This window comes from Protopterus annectens, chromosome 3.part1 (genome assembly GCF_019279795.1).
Source record: "Protopterus annectens isolate FY-2018-M chromosome 3.part1, PAN1.0, whole genome shotgun sequence".
Lineage (NCBI taxonomy): Eukaryota > Metazoa > Chordata > Ceratodontiformes > Protopteridae > Protopterus > Protopterus annectens.
The window spans coordinates 506,841,913-506,864,047 of NC_056732.1; the positions used below are offsets into that span (position 1 = coordinate 506,841,913).

Consider the following 22,135-nt stretch of genomic DNA (forward strand, 5'->3'; position numbering starts at 1 on the left):
AGTAAAAATGTATTATCCAAGTGTAATGTAATGTTCATTAACGCATAAGCAATTTCTCAAACTGCAGGATTTTTTCATATAGTGACTCTCTTACCTCACTCCATTCTTTGGGCACAGTCCCATGTCCAGTGTAATTTATAAAGTCCACAGGTTCATGCAGCCAACCAAACAAAAATACTTTTTATAATCCTTGTGTCCTGCAATTACAGAACCAGTAACTTGTGTCTCTCTTTTCATTGTCCTGTTGTTAATTTAGTTTATTAAGACACTTTACATCACTTGCATGTCTCCCATCCCCCCCCATTAAGGAAGTATGTTCTTCTTGATTACTTCCAGAAGCTGAATTATTTTGTGCTTTGCTATAAACACCATGAACACCATAAATCCCAGGAATACCATTCATAGTAGTAACCTCGTTTGTTTTACTTCCTGTTTCCCTATTAACAATTTCTCCCTCTGCATTGTCTGGGTAATTTGTGAAAAAGGCCAATTGAGTTAAATCACTCTAATGTGTTCTTTAGGGTGATCTTCCTTGTAGTCATCCACTTGATTGTCTTTGCATTAATCACAATCAATTTCTCTGACTGCTCGTGCATTGCTACGGTACAGTTAGTTAACAACGAACCAAAAGATGAGAAAGAATCAGCAACTAGTGTAAACAAGCTATAAATTTACAAAGCAAAATGCTAGCAGATGCACCAGGGCTTCAGGATGTACTTTTATTCCAAATAACATTAGTTTAGAGCTTTCATTCCATGTAGGAGCTTCTTCAGGTCTAATAGCCCATGCAAATTACCAAATACATATATGCTTATAATATAATGATGTAAATCTGATTGTTCAATACAATTCTAAAATACATAGCATATTAATGTCATATACATCCTTAAAGGAGCCTTCCTAAGACAAATAAAAAAAAACTCTCTTTAGGACACTACCCTGTAAAGAGAAAATGGCAAATAAACACTTTTTGGGGGGGCTGAGAACAGCATTTCATTTGAAGCTATTCAAGTTCCAAGGACTTAATGAAAAAAATGATTTTATTTTGTACAATTGGTGACATGAATGTTGGCTACCTGCTGGAGAATGAACATTCTCCAACAGGGTATTAATATACAAATCTATCCACAACCCCTTTTTCCTATTTTTGCACATGGGTTTAGGGTGTCACTTCAACAGAGACAATCATCTAGAGCTAAGGTTTACACCGCTGGGTAGCTTGCCCTGTCACTGTACTTCTTCCACACCCCACAATTGCATACATACTCATACCTATGGCCAATTTAGAATGTCCAGTCCACTTACTGCATACCTTTTGGAATGTGGGAAGAAAGACTCTGCCCAGGAGGAACTCTAGCCAAGGATTAAAACATGAAACCTTTTGCTGTGAGGCAACAATGCTAACTGCTGCATCACTGTGCCACTTACCTGGTAATAAGTCCACCACTTTCATATAAAGCTGCTGTTGAACTCAAACTAAAAACAAACAAAAAAAAATGAATGTTATTTTTTTTTCTCTTGCTAAACACTTTTTTGCTGTTTAATGACCGTAAAAAAAATTGAACAAAAGAAGAAAGCAACCTGTGCTGTGTGCGTGTGTGTGTGTGTGTGTGTGTGTGTGTGTGTGTGTGTGTGTGTGTGTGTGTGTGTCTGTGTGTGTCTGTGTATCATGTGTGAGTGTGTGTGTGTGTGTGTGTGTGTGTGTGTGTGTGTGTGTGTGTGTGTGCGTGTGTGTGTGTGTGTGTGTGTGTGTGTGTGTGTGTGTCTGTCTAACAAGGCACAGAATGGGATAGAGTTTGACTATAAAGAAGCAAACTAGACATTGAACACAACACGCACCTCTCAGCTTCTTTGCTTAAGAAAGGATTGTGGATAATGCTAAAATAAGGGTCTTTCATTAGCAGTCTGCATTTTCTGAACAAAAAAGTATAAAATTTTAATGTCTGCCTTCATTGATTGATTTTTGAGTAATCATTGAAGACTGTTGTCAAAGATTATGGAGTTGATGACCATGATGGAGTTAAGGACATTTAGAGGCAGGGAAGGGGTTCAGTGCCTTTCAGTGTATGATTCTTTTCTTTTCTTTTGATCAGAAAGAAACATCTGAAGTGTGCTAAGTCAAGGGGCAAAGCCCCCCATCCACCCCGCTAATACCTGCTAACCCTAATCTTGTACCTTACCTTTTAAATAGTATTTCTGTAACACTGCCATAATTCTGACAATTTTTTTCTGACTGTATTGTGGGGTTATGGCGTTCCAGTCATAAAAGGAAACAGAAAACACCAGCAGCAAATACTCATGCTCCAACACAAACTCAGAGCACACAAGCTAAAAACACTGTTTTTATGTACATATCTCTGAGATTTCACAATAAAAATGAAAGAACAATTTCCCAACTGATGTATTACAGTGATCTCTCATCACTGTCAATCACATGACCTTTCAACAAACCGGACAGGGAGGAAATCTATCCTCAGAATCTAACATGTATATGTATGTATGCATGTTAAATAATAGGGAGACTAACAGTGAAAATAAGGTGATGGAATCAAACAGTAACATTAGGAACACTGGCAGTTGGTACAAAAGGTTAGTCTGCCAGCTGGAGCAGGAGATTATTTCATGTGGTACAAGGTTTGATACTTTCAGTCCTCTTTTGCCTCCTGTGTGACCTGGAGCAAGTCAGTTAACTAGAAGTGCTTGTGGGCAACTGGGAATTTGAACCAGGTTCCCCACTGCAAGCCTGGTAACTATTTATGAACCCATGACCCTATTACCAGCTCAATATAAGAGTGACGAAAAATTTACCATTCTAAAATAGTGATACCACAGATTTAGTTCCAAAGGGAACACTAGCAATAATTGACTTCAGTATCTTTATTCTCAAGTTAAGCATTTTCATATGTAGTAACAAAGACTTCTTCAGAATTAAGAGTTAAGAAAGCAGACGTATAAATAACACAAACTCAAAAATATTAACAAGTAAATGCAGTAAATAACAGCACTGCATAATAAGATCAGCAATTACTGAATGAATAAAAAGAATGAGGAAACATGGCTTGAAGCTCCTTAAACACTTGATGTTACCTGCTGTGGATATTCATCCTTCTACTGGTAGCATACATTATTATGGCATGTACCTAGAAGCATACAACCAGTATATTTTGAAATGCACCATTGCTCAAAACAATTATCCAGAAGGTTAGGTACCAGCAAATCATGATTATAACTGGGAATTCTGTAATATTTTGTAAGACAAACCATATGACATAAAACAATATTTATTTTATTAATTTATTTAACAAATGTTGACTAGGAAAGTCTGACTTGGAGCAAAGCCAATTTTCAGCAGAGGCCCAAGGAGAAACACTCCAGATGCATGTCTTTGCAATGTGGGAGGAAACCGGAGCTCCCAGATGAAACCCACACAAATACAGGGAGGACATGCACACTCCACACAGAAGGCACCTCAGCCAAGAATCAAACCAGAGAACCTCTTGCAGTGAAGTGACAATGCTACAGCTGCACCACTGCACCAATAATCATAGAGAGAACTCAACATCACTAGACTATTTATTGGAACTAAAGGTTAAGTGCTTTCATTCACACACATTAAAACCTTCCTCAGAACCACTTAATTAAAAATAAATTCAGTAATTACAGTCATACATCATTTAATTCAAAACAAACAATAATAGTGTTGTTCTTCATAAAATGCATGGGTATTAGCTTAAAATATCCAAACATCATTATACTAACAGAATACTACTACATATATTTTAAAATAATCATAACTTTGCTGCCCTCACAATCAAAACACTGTTAACAGATATCTTGTCATTCAGTTTGGTGGTGGGGGGTGTCCAGTGATAACTACCAATATTGCTTTATATAGTCTAATTTTGCATCCCCACCCCCCTCATCAGCAACTTACGTTATATGAACTGTCATCTATTGTGGCATATCCCTCACTGTAGCTAGCTGACAATGGAGTTGCACCGTTGTATTTTTTCACTTATTGCAATATTTGTACTCTGTTTTTGTTCTAGTCCTGCTTTATATTTTTTTCAGTTTTATATTGCCCATTAAAATAGCGTGGTTTATCTTGCTAATCCTTTTGGAGCCTGAGTGAACTATACATGCTCAGGATGCTTGGCGCATGCTAAATGGGGTTGTGACCTACTTCACTCCCATCCCATCCCCAATTCCAAGAATTACCCCATACTGTTTAATTTATAACTATCATATTTCACATGTTTGCACCACATAATTGTTCCACTGAATTTTCCCCCAAGTTACTTGTTAGCCAGCTCTTTCAAAATATTAGAATGTCACAAATGCAAAACTTAAAACATGTAGAGCATTATAAGACACTAAAATAAATCAAAAAAGGAAACACTCGCTGCCAAAATCATAGCAGTCCACAGATGGATCCCTTCAATAAAAATATTTATTAGGAAACATAAAACAATTAAGCGCTTTTGTCCTTACAATGTGGACTTCATCAGAATCTAAATCAGTACTCTAAGAACAGCATTTAAATACAATCACCACGGCACTGATTGGATTGAAAATTCACATCTAAGTAATTAATCCATTTCTTAAAGGACCAAACCACCCCAAATAAACAGGAAAAATGAAAAGTTAAAAAATAATATTACACATGATCAAAGATTATAAAACCTGTTACACAAGAAAATGTTTGAACCTGATTAAAATCAACCATGAATAAATTATGTAAAACATATTAAAATTGCAAGGTGAAAATTCATTTTCAAAATTTTTTCAATTTAATAGAATCTTATCACATATAAAAAATTCCATGTCACTAAAAAATAGTTAAATATTAAAAATCATATTAAAAGTCGGTTCATTAAATGAGATTTCATTACTCATAAAGGCTGAATAGAAATGTTTTCATTAATCCCAAGAAACTGTGTAGCTTGAAGCCTTAATTGCCATCTTACTTCCTTTGACTCAAGAATCATTTTAGGGTCACTACCTCTAGGATTTATGTTAATCATTTCCAATATGGCAAACATAAATTTCTTAAAATCAGGGCAAATTAATGAATGCTTGAATAAAGCATTGTTGTCATTCATCTCCATGATATTATAAAGATGTTCATAAATCCTCTTTTGGAGGTTCCCCTCAGTTTTGCCTACATAAATGACAGTGCACCCTGAACATTTTGAAAGACATACCATACCACAAATTAGGAAGAAGAGTTACCTTTGACAAACTCTACTTTAGTGTGGGAAGGATTTTCCAAAACTTAAAACATTTCCTCTAAAATATAAAAGTATTGTAGACAAGCTCCACATTTGCTCAATCCAGTTCTTTGAGAAATGTATTTGGTAAAACCTAAATGGTCCCCCTCAAACCATTCCTTGAGGTTCCGTCCTGTCCTATATATTAATCTAGGTTCCGTTCCTAACAGTTGATAGATGCCAGGGTTAGATTTAAAAATATTCCAATTTTTTCTTACGATATCTTTAATTTCTTCTGTTTGGGGACTAACAACCAATACACTTTCATAGTTGGCACTCTCAACTCCACAGTTGAACCTTTCCATCCAAGTACCTAAAAGGGGGTTATATTTCCTTCCCCATTCAGCTTGAACATAATTTCTAATATTATTAACTAAATCAAAGGGATATCCCCTGGTCAAAAACATCTTAACCACAATATCCAGTTCATTAGATAAATCCTCATAATGAGATGTCATCATGGCAATGTGAATGGATTGCCCTTTGACTAAATTCTTCTTATGACAAAGAGTGATGATTGCTCATAAAATCTAAATAGGAATTGCTAAATGTGGGATTTCTGTATGTTAATGATTTAAAACCTTGATGGGTATGTGAAGTTAAAGTGTCTAAGTAATTACTTTTTTGAAAATTGAAATTATGACTGAATTTTAAAAAACTGGAAGAATGATTGAGATAGTTGACAAAATAATAAATCGATGCTTGTAACCCCCCCCCCATAAAATGAAAATATTGTCCAAATAATGGATGTACAACTTGATGTTCACATAATATTCAGAAGTGAAAATGGAGTTACTTTCCCAATCAAGCAGAACCAAATTTGCATAACAGGGGGCACAGTAAGCCCCCATGGCAACCCCTTGTTTTTGCTTATAGTATTCACCTTCATGAAAAATATAATTATGATCTAAAATGATGGACATAAATTCTACAATTAAATTGATTTTATAATTTCAAAAGTTAATCCATCAAAATAAACTGTTATGAAATTGCTCTAAACCTTCATTTGTAGGGATACAAGTAAAGAGGCCCATCACGTTTGTAGTTAAAAAATCAATTCCTAAGGTCTATAACTCTTGTTTAAGCCTTCCTAGGAAGTCCCAGGAATCTTTTAGCAAATGGGGGACTTCCTAGTATACTCTTTTTATCAAACAGTCAGTACATACACCCAGGGAATGAGTTTTGGATCCCCTGACTGCCACTATAGGTCGAAAAAGTGGCCTGATGACATTTTTATGGACTTTGGGGAGGCCAAAAATGGTAGGAGTAATAGGGCTCTCTACTTTTAAAGTCTTATACATCTCCATATTAACTCTTTGATCATACAGAATTCATCCAAATAAGAATCTATTCTCTAATATGCTATGGAAACCTCATTCAAAGAAGCCAGGGAGTAGATATTAGAATCATTCAGTATATCACTCAGAGTACTGGTGTAATTAGCAGACTACATGAGAACAAAATATCCTCTCTTATCCAGCTTTAAAATGCAAACAGTCCTGTCTTTTCTTAAATTCACCAATAACTCTCTTTCATTTTTGTTAAGATTAGAATGAAAAAAAATGTTTATTTTGAGAATTAACACGTGATCGATAAATATCTTCAGTGATGGCCCTATCAAGGACATTAAGTACAGGGTGGAGCTGGGGATTAAAAGTACTTCTCTTCCTAAACTCCTCATCTGGTTTCACTATACTAGTCAGCCCACTTTGCTTTGTATCAAATAAGATGACCAAATTTAATTTTCAAGTGAAAATTTCACTTCAGCCAAACTATCTACTACATCAAAGTTAGTCTGAGGTGCAGATTTCAGTCCTTTTTGAAATAAAGTAAAATATTCATCAGTTATTTCTGTGTGTAAAGTTATAAATATTAAACCCATTTTTAGTGCAAACTATCTTGTTTTTCTCTTTTGCTAGAAGTTTCTTCTCCTTTCCTCTTCCCTCCAGGGCAGTCCCTAAATATGATAACCTGTTTGCCCTGAATCTCTGTAAAACTGATTCCACCCTATCTGTGTTTCTGAGAGGTATAGTGACCGAAAATCTGTGTTCTCCCTTGGTTATTCTTAGGTGATGGACTTGCATCATTATCACTTTACTGTCTCTCTCCATTTCTAACACAGCTAGGCCCCTTATCAAAAGCATTAATTTTATAGGATATCATTCCTTATTATCATACTGTTTAACATCCCTTTCCAACCTTTTCTGTTTTTTTTTCTTAAAAGTGTTGTTACAGTTTTTCTCTTTATTGGTGAGAGTTTCCGTGTATAAACCCTCCCATTGATCAAAAATTAAATCATTTTTGATATCTAAATTTAATTTATCTACTTTCCTGGACAGCCCTTTGATTCTAGCTTCATTAAATTTAATAATCTTCTGCATTAATTTGAAACTGTGATGATCGAACATCTCAACAAACTAATTATACATCTAATTATTATAATCCAAACCAAATGGAAACTTAAAAATACAAAGTCCCTGTAGATGATATTTAGTTGTAAATATTTCTTAATATAACAATTGTCAATCTGAAGTGTCTTTATCTTAAACAATTAGTTTTTCTGAATGAAAAGTCAAGTCTTTTAAGGAATGGCTGATATTTCTATCTGAACTGACATTTCCATGTCTTTCATAAAAACCCGTATTAGACTCAAAATCGAAATGTTTATGTTACAAATGTTTTATCCAACTCCTTTTCCCGTCTTTCATTTCTAAAATGTCTTTTTCTTTGATTGAAATGTTTTAGGGAGGTAAAGCATTCTTCAATAACTTGGCATGGCTACTGGTCAGACTTCAGTCTTTATGGACCTACCTTCCAAAATGAAATGTATTTATGTATGTATGCATGTATATAGTTATTTGTAATTATTTATTTGCTTGTTTTTCTTGACTATTAAAGACTGACTGGGAAAAAAAAAAACATTTCAGCAGAGGCCCAGCATAAAAAATTTCAAAAGAAATAATGCCAGAAATGTAATACATATGCAAGCAAGTAATTCAGTTAACCTAACTGCAAAAATGCAGCTGATTAAAATTCAACAAATGTTTAAGTGTGTAGTAAGATCTGATATGAAGAACTGATACATGTGACATTGTTATTACTGAATTATGAAAGGTGAATTTCTCAAGCAGCATGTGCATTTAATCATGACGTAAAGTACATCTGTTACAGAGACGTGACTCCAAGTTTGGAAAAAATAAGGAGAAATTAAGCAGAGAGGAAGAGCCCTGGCAGAGCATGAATTTTGGTAAAAAAGACTTCCTGAAGGATTTTGTCCAGGTTTGGACACATAATTCAATTACATCTTCAGATCTTTTGCTGGATTTTTGCATGTAGTTAATACCTTTGCTTTAGAGCAACCATAGTCACCAGATACGTTTCACTGTATGAGAGATGAGATGGAGAGATATGTGGCTGATAGATATTTGAGTTGTCAGATGACTAGGCAGTAGTGAAACATATTGTGCAAGACCAGTGGTGAAGCTATTTTATTCTAAAAGTGTTCTATCATGGTGAGTTGAGTAACCAGTAGATTGGTGAAGGTAGGAAAAGCTTACAGTAGGCCTGGTATTAGATGGGCAAGAACAATAGCCTTTTGACTGTGTTTGGTGAGGAAAGGTTTAATTCTGTGAACAAAATCTATTTTTTTTTTACTTTTATTGCTTGTATATATAGCGTGGATGTCAAAAATCTAAGTTCTTATAAATAACGACTCCCCTAAGTTTAGTGTGGAGAATAATTCTATACTAGTGCTATTTCTTGATGTTATGTTAAAGTCATTTTTTTTCTGCAGAACATTGCTTTGAGATGAATGACATTAGTTTAACCTTTTTAGAATTAAGTAGCAGCTGAGACTGTTCAAGGGTTGCTTCATAAATGTCACTTGTGTCATGGCATGAAGTTCAGATGTTATCGGTGGAGCAGTTAAGTCAGAGTCATAGGCATGTTGTGTAATATTTGCCCATTTCATGAAATGAAGTGACAAATATCAATGAGAACAGCAGCACTCCTAGCACTGTGGCAGGTAAATACTGTGAAGCTGTGTGTGTGTGTGTGTGTGTGTGTGTGTGTGTGTGTGTGTGTGTGTGTGTGTGTGTGTGTGTGTGTGTCTGCATCTTAGTAGGTTTCTGCATAACTGAGTTTCTTGGGTTGGTTGGAGGACACTAGCTCGGTTAGCTCTTCCTACACTAGTTTTGGACTGAGTGACATAATGATCCTCTACTGAGATGTTTCACATGATGGCTTTATCATGTCTGTGATCTGCAGAATATCATTGCTACACTACTGGACATAGTGTCATTCAAATACTTCTGACAGTCAGCTTTTTGAATTTGAGCCATTATCTTTATCTCCCTCACTCCAACTTGTCTTCAGTTTAACAGACTTTAAACTGACCATCCATTCAATGGACAGCGCAGTGATGCAGTGGTAGCATTGTCACCTCACAGCAAGAGGTTCTCTAGTTCGATTCTCAGCTGGAGTACCTTCTGTGTTGAGTCTGCATATCCTCCCTGTGTTCGTGTGGGTTTCCTCCCACATTACAAAGGCATATGTCTTGAGTGTTTCTCCCCAGGCCTCTGCTGAAAATTGGCTTTGTTCCAAGTTGGAATTTCCCAGTAAACAAATGTTAAATGATAATTTACTAAGAGTACATTCTTTAATAATATCTGTTCCTTTTTCATGGTTTTCCTTTTTGTGTTTTGCATGTGCATAGAAGCCTTGCTGTTTTTCGCTTAAGTAAAGACGTATGTTAATGAGCAGTCAACTAGTGGTTACAAATTGTGCAGCAATGTTTATCAAAATGTGATGCACTGATACTGAAAAAATGTTTAACCAAGAAAAACAAAGATTGTTACATCAGTGTCAAATTTACACTTAACATTTATTTAGGGGCAGTGGCAGCAGCGGTCTAAATGAGATGAATTCAAAACCGACTTACAACAGTAAGTAGAGGTGCTCATTACTAATGACTGTCTGTCTTGCTGTCCTTATCCCTATAGATCTATAGGATTAATACTTTCTGTTCTTTCCTTGCTTTGTCAGCAACGAAAAACACTTTGTAACCACGCTTATTGCAAAATCAAAGCTATGTTCTGCTTCTCAAATAACTTTTTCATTCTTAGTAGCATAACCTTGAATTTAGATTTTGCTATGCATTAGTGCAGTTGTATGTCTATAAAGAGGTATTCAAAATGATAGAACTTTGCTGTATTTATTCTGCTTTTAATTGAAAATGCATTTAAAATTAATGACAAAAATCCATTGTTTAAAATTGTATGATTTGGATCATTGTACATTCAGTACTAAGAATCTGAGTAAAATGAATTATGAAAAATGTAATCGTCAGTCAAGCCCTATCAGATTGCTAAATTTCTATGTTTTCCACAAATTTAGTGTATTGATTGCTTATGATTTATTGTGCCTTTTCCTTTTCCACTGTTTGAAATGTTATGATCTTGTACATTATATATTCAGTACTGGGAATTTATGTGAAATGAATAATGAAAATATAAACAAGTTAGGCTAACCTTTTAAGATTGTTAGACTTTTTGTCTTTTCTTTCAAATCACTCTGTTTATTATTTATAGTTGATTATTTTTTTATCTTTTTCAGTTAGTATTTTTTTTCCATTATGGATTGTCACTATGAAAGTAAATAATAACATTTGAGTTTTACTCATCTAATCTGTATTTATTCCCACCGCACATCTCACCAACTGTACCTCAGCTACTACAAAGACCAGCGTTGATTTCATGCCTGCATTGCTACAAACAATGATTCATGTGTTTATAGATGTAGTTTACACTTCCAGCCTAAATAGTTTGGAGAAGCTTAGCTCTGTCACTCAGCAGTTAAAAATGCTAATTCCCTTTAGGGCTTAGACAGTTGCCACATATTCCAGTTTGAATTTGCAATCTCCCATCCAATTGTCAAGTAATTTAGATGGTAATGAGGAAATTACTTTACATGATATGCAAGAGAAGTTAGTTCCAGAAGCAGTGGATGTGATGGGTTGAGTACCTGTCCTGCTAGCAAGTATTATTAAGGTGACAATGGATGTTTAGGTTTTTAGAGTGGTTGTTAGTTATACCACTGATTTTTTTTTTTAACTGTAGAGTAGATTGTAAAAAGTGGGGTTGTTCATGGTCTGGAAGGCTAAACACAGATCTCCCTGCAGTAGTATATATGAGAAACTGAGCAGAGAGAGATTTTAGCAGTTTCGGATAACTTGGACAGACTCTGCCACTAACTGAATTTATTAGGTATCTTTGAGGCCTTTTAGTTTATTTTTTTCTGCTTACTGATGTGCATTTCAAAGGAGGCACAATACTCAGTGATGGGTCTGATATGGGAAGAATAAAGTGGGATGATGCCTTCTTTGGATGTAAAAGAGACACCCTAAGAATAAGTTGAGACAGAAAGAATTTCCAAATTACACCTGAGACATGGTGGTTGAAAGTTTATCTACAAACACAGACAGGTCTCTAATGACCGAATCAGTTCTGAGGTGATAACAATTTCATCATAAGAGGAAGTATGTTGTTTCCCAAAGGTACCAAGACAGCATTTAGGGTAAATCCACGATTGTTAAACACAACCCTGTTTGCAGTCATTAGCAAACTTGATTAATCATAGACCTTTGGTTTTTGTCTTCACATCTGAAAAGTAGATGCCACAGCATAAGAGGCTTAGAACTGATCCTTGTAGGGTGCTTTGATTCCACTTTCATGAACTGAATACATTTCTGATATGTATTCAAATCATCATTGTGACAGGAGTCAAACTCATGTTTGATTTTGTAGTAGAATGGTAAGTCATAAGTAAAATGTTTTTGAAAAATCTTTAATATAGTGAGATTCCACTAGCTTAGCTAGGGCAGGGTAAAGGGAAGCAACTGTCTAAGGCCCATAGTGTTAGGAGGCATGATCAGCCGTCTGATCCACTATTAGCGGTGCCACCTATCTGTTTTTTTCCAGAATATCCGGAAATCAAAGTAATTGTCTGGTAGTCTGGAAAATACGGTACAAACTCCGGTATTCTGTTTCAAAAACAGAAACAGACCATTGGATTTTATTAAATTGGCAGATTTACTATAATTCCACAGGAAAAAAAAGCACCCCAAATGGAAAAGAGGGTGTTCCACATCAACTAATATGACAATGACATCCTAAAATGGGTGGAAAGTGGGTGGGGCATGGGTGGGGTTGTGGGAGGTGCAAGAGGTATGGCTTAAGTCTGGTTTAGCCACAAAGAAAGGTGGTAACCTTATCCATCATCCCAGTTCATTATCAGCTTTAGTGCAATACCAGCTTTTTTTTTTTATTTGTTTTTTTGTTAAGGAAAACCTACACTGCTGTGTGTGTGGTCTAAACTGACTGTAACATCCAAACAAGCAGTTTGTTACAGTTTAAAAGAAAAAAAATGTTTTCTTTTTTTTACTAAAATATGTGATCGCATTTTTTTTCTCTCTTTCATTGCTGGGGCAAGAAGGAAGGGGCATGCATTTTGCAACCTGTATGGTGTGCCAACATAACTAGTAGAATTTTTTCCTCTTCTATTAAATAGCTGGGGCAGGAGGAAGGTGTATCTGCCCACCTGGTTGCTGCATCAGTAGAAGGAGTGCATTTTTTTTTTTTTTTGCTTTTTCTGCACTTGAATAACTGAGGGAGTGGGGGTGCTACTGTGTGGTACAGACACAAGGTACTGGTTGAGCCAGCTATGCCTCTGTGAGATTCTTGCAGGGTGAAAAGTAGATTTTTAAGAAAAATATGGTCAGATTCAGAGGAAAGGGGTAATAAGTAGGTGGAGCAAACCAAGGCTTTACCAGGACAAAGTTGAGAAGGTTAAAAAACACATTGTTGGGAAGAAGGACTAGCTGGTCAAGGGAGATGGAATTAATGAAGCTGGAAATATTGATTAGTAGCTGTATAAGTTGGCTAATTAATATAGGGGTAAGAAACATTTCCCAAGTAAAGACAGATTTATCTGATAAAAACTTCATTAGTTTGAATTAGGCATTTCCACTTGTTTAATGGGTTCATGGGTTCATAGGTTGGTACTAGGCTATCGGCCATAGGGCCTATACAGGCCTAGCCATAACAATTCCCTAGCTGTTTCTTCCCACACTATTTACTTCCCTGGACCCCTGTCTTGCAGGACGACTGATGTGATCCCCGGGGTGTATTTCCTTTCTCCCATCCAATCGTCAAGGATCCTTTTGAAGAGGGCCAAAGAGGTGCTCTGCTTGACATGTATGGGCATGGGAACTGTAATTAGTAATGGTATGACAGTTGGACTTGTTTTGTCACGAGAAGATAAGGGTTTGAATAAATATGAATACTTCACCACAGTTCCCATTTGGCCTGAGTGAGTGACTGATGGTAAACCCTTGAAAAAGGGCGTCCCTTCAACAGTGGAAGCAAGTTTCATTAACTAAGTAAATATATCTATCTAGATATATAAATATGGGTCGACCCACAGTTCATCAAGATGAAAATGTCTTTAAGTTTACAAGCATGAACTCCCAGCACATCGTATTTCCTCTCTGGGAAAGTAACCACTTGGCCACCAATGATATAATCACAAATGGTAGCAAATTACACCCACCGTGGAACAGTAAAAAAGCTTTGATGTCAACCACTAGTTAAATAAATAAGAGGCATTTAGCAGAAATGTTTAATGCAGGCAACCAAAGAAGAGAAAAAGGGAAATTTTTTTGACTGTACCTAACATGACCTTAAGAACAATGATTTTATGTTTAACAATAACTGAAGAAATGGGTTGTTTCAAACCCTAGTGAAGGTACTTCATGTAATATTTGGGTGCAACAGCTGCTTAAAACTTTTGACTACACTGCTGTGTGGAAAGATGAGGGATTTGAACTTTAGATTGATCATGTAAATTTTGGCACACAACTCTCTTAAAGTTTTACCAGTACCTGTCATCATAGTAGAGAAGCAATATGAAGAATAGTTCTGTCTTTATTTCCATGGATTTTACTAACTATTTCTCCATTACTGGAGGATGAACCAAAATTCAAATGACAAGTAATATACTTCTGTACTGCATTAAAAAACTGTAGTATTTTGTAACTTCTCTTTGAAATGGAAGTGGGTTAGTAGTTTGTTGCAACTGATCAGTCTTGTAGATAACTGAAAACTGGAAACTTATATACAACGCAGGTATAACATGACTTCTGAACAGAAGTTCCTTAAGAACCAGACACTCCCAGGTGTTGATTTGCCAGTTCCCTATTTCTAGGATGGGGTACCTCAAGTGTAAAAGGGGAGCTATAGATAATAACTTGGACAATATAGCTACAAGGAGGAAGTGCCAGGTGAAATGACTTCAATACATGAATTCAACAAGGGGGATGTAGGCATAGGTCTAGCACCTTGTAACATTAATGATCCAGTGGAATCTGTTTTCAGTGGTGTAGCTAGGCATACACAGTGTACACAAATGAGTATTTTTTTCTTTTAAACTTCAACACTTAAAACACTGAATGGTTAGAACTGTGTAAACAAAAGTTTACAGTATAGAGTTATACAAAGAATGTTTATGTGAAAGGAAAACACCTCTAAAAATAGCTTTTATGGGTATAAATGTTGACAGTTGAAGATAACAACTCCCCTGTATATGTGGGGTAGCATTTTGATGGTTGAGGATATTTTTAAAATGAAAGGTGGGTGGTGGGGCAGCAACATTAGGTTTGAGTACAAAAGGAAGATTTATGGCTGCACCCGTCTGATTTTGCTGTAACATGCCAATAGAGGGACGTAGATCATTGTCTTATTTGACATATATTTCTCAGACTATCAGGCCAACACTTGTGGCCTATGGTTATCTTAAGTTCACAGATGATTGTAAACTGTAAGTTTTTATTTTATCTTCCAGGGATGCACAATGGCAATAATGTGGATTAGACCATGTTAAAATCAGTGCAAGGACAATGGTCTCAAATTAAATGTGAAAAATGTATTATACTTAATTTGGGTAAACAAAGAATTTTTCCATACCATATAGGTGGCACACCCCTCCAATTAGGCACTGTCATAAGGGGTCTAGGTGCTATTGTTGATAAAATTGTTTGATCCTCATGTCCGTACAGTAGTTCAGAAAGCCTTCTATCTGATTTATCTAATTTCTAAAGGCATCACCTTTACATCCAGGGAAGTCTTAATTTCTCCCTGCTCGTATCTCATCAGACCCATTATTGAATAGAACGTCCCTTTTGGCATCTATGTATCTGCTGTTGGGAAGGGTATCCTCCTCCCATAATGTGAATACAGCCAGGTTCTTGTTGTAGCAGCCTTGCAAACCATCTCAGACAAAATCTATGCACTCGTCACTTACTCCCCTCAGGAAACAGCACAACTGCATTATGCTTGAAAAATCAAAATGGCTTCCAGTGAAGCAGTAAGCAGACCTTCTTCTAAGTTCGCAATTGCTCATGCTCCTACATGAGAATTCCTTCCTTTATCTAACTTCAAAGCCAAGACCTGATCCGTCTTACAACCTCAGACATCTTAGTCACTTAGTCCCTTGATGCAAACCCCTCATCCAAACTGCAGACCTCTAACCATGCCTTCTTTATTCTTGACCACAAATTGTAGGAATCCCTCCCTGCTGAACTTAAGACACTTCCTCCTTTCCTAAATTCTGTGCTCTGCAAATATGATGTGACTAAAACCTTGCAAAATGTAGTTGCTGTTCTTCTGGATAAATAACCTAAACTTATCCCTTTTGCTTCTTGTTACTCTCTGTGAACTACTTTGGCTGTCGTCCTTTGATAAACACTTAATACTTGTTTCCTCCTCCATTTCTACAACCTTGACTCTGATTAAGTTCATGTAAATATTTTATTTCATGCTTGTTTTTGTATTCATCGTTTATATATCTTTTATGTACTCATCTAATAGTTTGAATGCTAACCCCAAGCTGAGACTGAAATTGGTCAGAACTGATCAGTAATCTATACAGGAAAAGAAATTCAAATAAATAAATAAATAAATAAAACACATTACCCAACTTCAGAGACCTCTGTTTTCTAACTAAAAAGCTCAGTGGCATCAAAAATGTTCACTTTCAGAACAGACTGGCAGCCCTCTGTCTATACTCAATGTAGAATCTTTGTCTACCCTTTAATGCTGTGAAGAATCTGACAACTCTGATATTTTATTCCTTCAGAAAACAAATTGTTCCTCAAATGTCTGGTTTAAGAAAATAAACCTTCATTAACAGATAAGTAAGACAGGTTGGCATGATACATTCATATATCTAAGTATCCTACAACCTCTACAACAATCTTCCACTACATGTCAGACTTCTCCACTTGTCTGTTTTGTATTGGTCTTTTAAATAAGGGTTATTATCTAGGTTTGTAATGATCTGCAGAATGGTTGCCTTGTGCTTAACAATGAGCCTATGAACCTAAATATGAGGTAAGGTCAACAGTATTACTTACTTATGTGAAGACATCATTCACTATTGTCTGAATGCCAGCATTGGGCATCCAGTACCAGTTTTGTGAGCCAAGGAAGGAGCTAAGGAGCAAAAAGTCAGATTTCATACAATCAGCAGTTTTGAAACCATACTCCAAAATACAAAAAAAAATGCTAATAACTAATTCCATGTTTGAATGCATCATTAAGATCTGCTTGAGGCCTGAATGGTTTATACTTATACAGAAAATTCTATAGGTAGACAGTCGATGAGGAACATTGTAGAACAGATTATTCAGCCAGGTTTGCACTATCACCTAATTTAGTAATTACCTAAAAGAATGAGAAGTGAAAAGATTTAAGTTGTGGTGATTTTTCCTTCAATAGTGTTAAGACTGTCATTACCTTCAAATCTCCAGTTGGTTACAAAGCTTTCTGTATTTCTTTCTTTGGACTCATACGCTCAGTGTTCTTCCACTGTAACTATGTGTGTTAAAGAACTTCCCGGTAATATAGGCCAGGTGTGAGATGCATAATGTTCATTTCATTGTTGACCTATCGTGTAGTGTTTCTCTTGGCTTTTGGGAGAATCAGATGAAGTGCACATATTTTTCATCTATCTGATGAGTAGCTCTACTGTGTAATGTACTGCAGGGGCAGGAAACACACAGAATCTTTGGGAGTAAGTTCATCCTAATTGCTAAGATTCTGTGATGTTCACTGCAGTGAGTGTTGCAGTACTAAGTCTTGGAGGACTTCTGCTGTGTTGAAGCCCTCGGCCAGCCCAAATACCAGTGCCTTTCACCATCCCCCCTCGGCCAGCCCAAATGCCAGTGTCTTTCACCATCCCCCAGCAAGTGGATGTCCTTGCTGACAGATGTCAGGACATGGGTAGTATAAAGGTAAATCAGCCAGTGACATCTCCAGTTCTTTCTTGCAGTGTTCATCTGATGCACAAGACCATTTATGTGAGTTTCGTCAGCCTGTTGTCCCTCATTGCGGAACTATCTTTAACTTCGTTTATTATAGTTTTTTTTTATGCTAATTGTTTAATGCTTGAGAAAGTCAATAATTGCTTATCATGTGGGAAACAAATCTCTCACAATGACTACCAGTCTTATTACTTGTTCTGTTTAGGACCTTATCACAATGTGCCAAACTGCCCATTTTGTGCTAGGTTTAACAGCAACACCATTAAGTCCATAGCCAAATGCCTACAGCTGTGTGTAGAGTCAGAAAGGGCCTGGCCTTTGCATGCTATGGATGTTCTTCATGTTTCACTGTTGCAGTCATTACATTTGGGTAGTCTGCTGGCAGATTGCCCTCAGTCGGCCTGAATAACAAAGTCTTGGGTCCTGCGTCAGTTGCTGTCTCCTCTTCCATGACGTCAGGTTGCTAGGGGTATAAAACATGCAGCCGACGTCGTTTTATTCAGTCTTTCTTGCCATGCAGTGCCCGAAGCAGAAGCAGTTTGCAAGTGCCTGTCGGCCGACCTCTGAAATTTTCGCATTCGAGTTTCAGAACCAAAGTCTTCAACTAAAGCTAAGTACCCCATTGGGGAAATTTTTCTTCCTCCTTACCGTTGTCAGTAAAAGTTAATAATTGCATTACTTGTGGGAAGCAAATACCTCATAAGGATTTTCATTTGTACTGTATTCCTTGCCTAGATCCAGATCATAATGTGCCTTGCTGTCAGTTTTGTGCTAGATTTAACCAACACACTATTAAGCATCGGTATATTTTTGCTTCTAAATATTTTGGATCAAGATTTAATTACCCTGAAATGTCATCGGTTAGCAATCTGACTACCGGAGTTCACAAAAAACGCAAAGAAAAAGACAGAGAAAGACCATCGAGGTCCATAACCGATGACGAAACTTCTCCTAAGCCAGTCGTAGCCCCTGATACCTGCTACTTTTGAGTTGCAGGCCTCTACCGAGACCCATATGGAGTCCGGTATGCCGTGAGATTCTCAGAGTACTGAACCCGTGGATGTCTCTCCCTTGGATGGGTCTGGAGCTGCTGAGCAGGCACCGGCTTCTGAGGGTGTTTTCAGGCCTCAACATTTTTATATAAAACTGACGCCAGCCTCAAAAACAAGATCAAAAACATCTTCTATGTCTAAAAAAATGACGCATGAGCCACGTGCTTAGGGCCCTATGCCTAAAAAACAGATGATCAAAATGGCTGAGGACTTAATTACCTTGATCAGGGGTTCCCAAACCCCCCCCCCCCTGCTAAGAGGTCTAGGCAAGGCACTGATTATGAATCTTCAGATCAGGTTTCCATTTCTTCTGATTCCTCTTCTGATCAGGAATTTTCTATTCCACCCTATAAGGATTCTGATGCAGAAGAATCCATCCCATCTGCATCTCCTCCTGAGGATTACTCTTTTGGAGAAACCTTGCATACTTTCACTGGGAGAGTCAGGATTTCAAAAAAGAGGCTTAGGGATTACCTTCTTCTTCCTCAGTATAGGCCTTTGGCAGTACCTCCTGTATTAGACATTGTTGATGATGTGTTTTCGGAATCAAGCATGGCTCCTGATTCCCTACCTCCGGCTCCTGGTAAACCAGACAGATATTACAGGGTTCCTGACTCCCACAAAAATCCTGCTGCTGATCCTGAGACTATCTCACAGAGTCCCAAAGGTGTAAAGGCCTCTACAGCCAAAAATCCTACCTCCTCTGATAGAGATTCCAGGGCGCTGGATAGATGGGGAAAGAAGGTTTATACGTCTGCAACCTTGGCAATTAGGGCCTTAAACTGCCAGTTTCATATGCTTAAATATCAACAGCATGTTATGGGCTTATTGAAACAGAAATTGATGTTGATTTCTGATTATGTGGAAAATAAAGAATTACAGGAATTATTGCATTCAGCAGAACAGGTCAGAAAGCATAATTTGCAATGTGGTTTTGATTCCTTGGAGGCCTCTTGCAGGGCCACAGTTACTGGATCTGTGATTAGAAGGCATGCCTGGCTCAAGGAGCAAAATCTGCCTGATCATGTTAAAGCTAAATTGTTGGATGCCCCCTTGCAGCATGATACTGTTTGGTAATAAGGTAGAAGAGGTTTTAAAGAAAATGGAAGACAAAGCTAAATCTATGCAAACTGTAAAATATTTCTTACAAGTGCAGCCACCCAGGTTCAGTAGGCACTGGCCTACTAAAAACTGGTCCTTTCCTGTATCCAGCAGAGCCACTCAAGACAATCCAGGTGCTCAAAAGGCTCTAGATACCAATCACAGGGTTCTTACAGGTCAAAGCAATAGGGTGCCTCCACCTCCAAATGTGGAGGAAACAAAGCACAACCCTACAGTAAGCTGTCTCAATGACTTTCCCCTACCTTCACCAAGCACTTATCTTTTGGCAGCCCCCTTGGGGGGAAATTAGCACTTCATGCTCAAAATTGGCAGTTAATTACCCAGGACAAGTGGATATTAAACATAGTATCCCAGGGATATAGATTTCATTTCCATACTTTGCCAATTCCAAACGGTTGGCCAGATCTGCCACAAAATCAGTGGGCAGAGGCTCAGAAACAAGTTGTGTGCCTCGTGGATATGGGGGCTATTCAACCAGTACCAGAAAAGGAAAAAGGGCAAGGTTTTTATTCAAGACTTTTCCTGGTACCCAGAAAAGACAATGCCTGGCATCCAATACTGGACTTATCGATTTTGAACATGTTCCTGGACATTCCAAAATTCAAAATGCTGACTTTACAACAGCTACTGGCTATGCGGGGCAGGAACGCTTGGTTAATGACTCTAGACTTAAAAGTGGCATACCTGCATATCCCAATAAGGGAATCGTGCTGAAGATACCTCTGCTTCAAGGCAGGTTTTTTGTATTACCAATTCTCTGCACTGCCCTTTAGCTTATCTACTGCGCCCAGAGTCTTTACAAAGTGCCTGCCACCGGTAATTGCATTCTGCAGACAAAGAAGCATACACATTTATCCTTATCTGGATGACTGTCTCATTCAAGCAGAGGACAAAGACACTCTTCTTCAACATCTGGCATTTGTAAAAAGGCTTATAACATGCCTAGAGTACACACTAAATGAAAATAAATCCCAACTGGTACCCTGTCAAATAATTACATTCCTGGGTGCAAGCTTGAATACAACTGCCCAGATGGCTTACCTTACGCCAGACAAACAAAGGCAACTGACAACATACTTCAAACAAATGGCAACAAAAACCCAGTTATCTGCAAGACAAATTCTGCAGGCTTTAGGGTTCATGGCATCCTGCATTCTACTAATTCCATATGTGAGACTGCATATGAGGAAACGTCAATGGTACCTAAAAAGTTTATGGAGTCAACATTGTCACAGTCTGGAAACAATGATTCCTCTCATTCCCTGCCTACAACAGGAGTTTCTTTGGTGGGCAGAGACATGTCACCAAAACAAGGGACTGTCATTCACTCTACCCCCTGCCACCCAAACCCTAACTACAGACGCATCAGACTATGCTTGGGGGCCCACCTGGTGGGGAGATGCATTCAGGGCAAATGGAGCCCAAAACAAATGCATCTGCATATCAACCAGAAAGAGATGCTAGCTGTTCAGAATGCTCTGACAGCCTTCAAGGACTTACTTCATCCAGGATAACTACTGATAAATACTGACAACACCACGGTTATGTGGTACATAAACAAGCAGGGGGGGGTACACATTCCTACCCCCTTTGCAGACTAGCCATGGCTTTGTGGAACACAACTTTGACTTACCAAATTCATCTTCAAGCTCAATTCCTGCCAGGAAAACAAAATACTCTGGCAGACAACCTAAGCAGAAATCTTATGGCCCCGCATGAGTGGAAACTAGATCCACAAATCTTCAGCATGTTAACACAGAAATGGGGGAGCCCAGACATAGATCTATTTGCCTTTCTCCAAATTATCAACTGGACAAATTCTGCACAAGGACTTATCAAAGACAAGCATGGGAAGTGGATGCCCTATCCTTCGGTTGGAAAAACCTATCAGTCTATGCCTTTACCCCTCTGCCTTTTCTCTCCAAGGTCTTACTAAAGGTCAGACAGGAAAAACCAAAAATGATCCTAGTTGCTCCGGACTGGTCTCGCCAGCACTGGTACCCAATTCTAAGGGATATGTCTCAACTCCCTCCTTGGTACTTGCCTTAAATACCTCATCTACTGTCTCAGCAGAACAATCAAATTCTGCACACTCAGCTCCAGACTCTGAACCTTACAACATGGCTGATCATTTAATTATTCAAACAACAACTCTCAGTAAATCTGTGATGGATGTAATTTTGGAAGCCAGAAGGCCTAGTACTAGAAAATCTTATGCTGATAATTGAAAGAGATTCTGTGCTTGGAACCAAGCACAAGGAATGGACACAGCAAAGCCCAATATTCCTCAGATTTTACAATATTTGACTGAGATG

At 37.6% G+C, this 22,135-nt stretch overlaps 1 long non-coding RNA gene across 1 annotated transcript in view; it reads left to right on the plus strand.

Annotated features, from left to right (window-relative positions):
• Positions 1-22,135, plus strand: part of LOC122798191 — a 70,346-nt gene that overhangs the window by 25,039 nt on the left and 23,172 nt on the right. The window contains exon 2 of the long non-coding RNA XR_006364224.1: positions 10,161-10,213. This is a non-coding gene — a long non-coding RNA (uncharacterized LOC122798191). The remainder of the gene's footprint in view (positions 1-10,160; positions 10,214-22,135) is intronic.